Here is a 3395-nt window from a genome sequence, read left to right as displayed (position 1 = left end):
GTCCCGAGTTAGAATGAAACCTGCTCAGATCTGTAGGTAATGCTATATGAAATGCATAGACTGCATTGTTTTTCTGCTCTCTGTAATTAAAATTCCTTGTCCTGTCCCCTACCAAGTTTTCTTTAGAAAACTGAGGCTGTTGATGTTTGATGAGTTTTCTCATAAATGTCATTGAAATCCCTGCTTCCCCCTCCTGTATGTTTCCTTTTAATGTCTGAGTTGAGTCAGGAGCTCCTTGTTTAACCATGCAGGCCTCCTACTGCTTCTGCTTGATTTCCTGCTCATTAGTATGGATCACCCCTGAGGATAGAAAAAGTGATCCTTGATAATGAACCAGCTCTCCCTGACCCCTCTTCTCTTCAGGGACATATTGCATGGCATTCTTCCAAGCAGATCTCTGAAAAAGGCCAAAGTCTCTTGATACCTTGGGTTTTAGCTTTCTTTTCTTTCTTTTCTTTTCTTTTCTTTCTTTTCTTTTCTTTCTTTTCTTTTCTTTTCTTTCTTTTCTTTCTTTTCTTTTCTTTTCTTGCTTTTCTTTTCTTTTCTTCTTTTCTTTTCTTTTCTTTCTTTTCTTTTCTTTTCTTTCTTTTCTTTTCTTTTCTTTTCTTTTCTTTTTCTTTTCTTTCTTTTTTCTTTTCTTTTCTTTTCTTCTTTTCATCTTTTCTTTTTTCTTTTCTTTTTTTTCTTTTTGATTTTAGGCTCCTTTGGTTTGTGGGTCTGGGTTTCATATAAGGGGACAGTAAGCTCTCTTCACAGAGTAGGTAGACCCAACAGTGCCTTCTCTTGCCAGGGACCCAAGGACAGCTCGATGCAGATCTCAGGCCCAAGAGCATAAACAACATGGACTGAGAAAAATAAGGAGAATGGGACTCCATGGGCTGGGGCTGTAATGGGACAATTAGCTCCAATATGCTAATGGACCAAAACTTATAAAAATATGAGGTCTTGTGACCAAGCCCTCTTTGTGCTTCCATCTTGGAGCCATCTGGGCAGAGCCAAAGTTGTGGCTCTGGTACTGCCAGGGGGTGGCCTTTGAGGGCCCTTCAATAAATATCCTTTTATTCCCCTTAACTCTATCTAGCCTCTGTTCCAGCTGTTTAAGGCATCACTCCTCTGCTGTAGTCCAGGTTTATAATCCTAATTTTGCCTTGTTCCCTCTGCTCCATCTTCTGAGCTCCAGTCATCACAATCACTGCAGCCAAGGGTGCTGGCAGCCCCAGATCCCCGAATGGCCCTTCCTTGTTTGTAAGTACGACATGAGCAAAGCAGCTCCATCATTATCTGCTCAGTCAAAGCACACCAGAAGATACCACCATGATTCTAACTGCCCATGAAGACCAGGGCCAGTGAACATGAGGCTTTTTCCAGTTGTCTGAAGAAGACTTTATCCACTTCTTTCTTACCAGGCAGTTTGTAGCAGACACCCACAACATCACCTGTGTCAGCTTGTCCCCTACCCTGACACACAGGCTCTCAGCCCTTTTACCACCTATCCCACAGCTGAGCTCCATCCATCTCTGCTGCTCCCTCACATACAGCACAATTCACCCTTTTTGCCACCCTTTCCAAAAAGTCTGTCTCCATCCATCATAGTTCTTCAGTTGTGGAAAGAATCCTACCACATTTCTATGATTCCAATGAGATCATAGCCCAAATTCCTCCTATTTGTTCCCCGTGCTGTGAGCATTAATGTACAGGCTCTCTGGGGAGGCACCCAGATGTGCTTATTTCCCAGAACAGATATGAGAGTTGCTCTCATAGTACTGCAGGGTAAATAACAAGGATGAGGAAAGAGAAATATTAAGAAAATGTCATATCACAGCTCTTCTTTGCTGCCAGGGAACTCCCCTTGCAGCACTAAGTAAATAATGTTGTGACCTGGGACTTTTTCTGTATGCTTCATAAATTCTGCACACAAGCAGATAAAAATGCTCATTTATTTCTGAATAGCAGAAAGCCTGAATTGCTACTTAGGGATAACAAACATGGTTACAGTGGGCTGAGACTACATGATCTTGACATTGGCTCATCATAAATGCAGGTTTCCTGGCAATTTAGTTTTTAGCACTAACTTAAAAAAGAGCTCAGCACAAGTTAAAAATGCCGAAGCCATTTTGGAGAGACAACTGGAGGCATCTCTTGTCCTGTTGAGTCCCATCTGATTCCCCTCATCGTATCAGATTAACTCCCAATAGTTTTTCTCGTGCCATAATCTATATACAGATCACTGTCAAGAGCCACAACTTATTTCAGTAAAAGACCAAGAGTTCCCTCAATATTTCCATACTGCGCTACAACAATTCAATTTTCAAAAGCAAATTGAACTTTTGCAAAGTTTACATCCTGCAACTCCTCTATTCCCTGCTTGCTGAAATGGTGCAAAAGTTCCCCCCACTAATATTTCTTAGACAATATTTTCCTTCTCTTAGTTCAAATCTTGCATACACTTGTCAAAAGGCAACAGGGATGGAGATTAGGAAATGCTTTGACAACATCACAGGCAGGCGTGGGATAAAGGGGATCCCGTTGTTTCAGGAGGATTTTAGGTTTGTAGCACCTGCTTTAGGTCTATAGTGAGGGGCAAAAGAAAGACATCATCAAGAAGACCCAATGCAGTAAATGTATATGGCAAATAAAAATCACCCAACCTAACTCACATACTTCTCATCTGTGCAAGTTTATATTATTCTGTGAAAGTAGAAATAAACTTATGTTTAGGATAAGCTTACCAGGTTCATTTGGAGCATTAAATTCCAAATCTACTGATACTTTCCTGTTCAACATAGGCTCAGCAGGATGCTATTTGTAGGTGAACTGATATTTATCATAGTTTTGATATCTCTGCATATATCATGTGAAAAATTGCTTTAGAATGCTTGCAGTTTCAAACTTTGGGAAAGTTGACATATTTAAATTTATTCAAGAAAGGATAAAATTTATATGTTGAAGTAGATTTAAGAATGAGATAACTATTCCTTTTCTTCTTTGCTCCCTCCCCAGTAAGACGTGGAACTTAAGCAGGACTTAACAACATTTTATCACCATAATAAATATATTTTTCTTAAGTATATAGGCAGGGTATCTTTGGGTGTGCACAATCCAAGCTCCTATTATCTTTCCAAAAGAGCACAGAAATGGGGGGGGGGGGGGGGGGGGGGGAAATTTTGTAATCACCTGGAACACATTTCTCTGTGATTGCTTTAATTTCCATGTTAAACTGTGATAAATGATCCAGCACCACTCATTTCACTTGAAGGTTATTTCAGGTTATATGAAAACAGCTGGTTTGGGGTTTTTAAGACTAGGAATTCCTAAAGGTATTCAGACACTGGGCAAATCTCATCTCCTGCAACTCGACCCTGCCAAACCATATATGTCTTGTTTTTGCCAGATCA

Source organism: Serinus canaria, chromosome 1, assembly GCF_022539315.1.
Source record: "Serinus canaria isolate serCan28SL12 chromosome 1, serCan2020, whole genome shotgun sequence".
Taxonomy (NCBI): Eukaryota; Metazoa; Chordata; class Aves; order Passeriformes; family Fringillidae; genus Serinus; species Serinus canaria.
The sequence above is the reverse complement of the archived record's forward strand: the minus strand, read 5'-3'. Positions refer to the sequence as shown.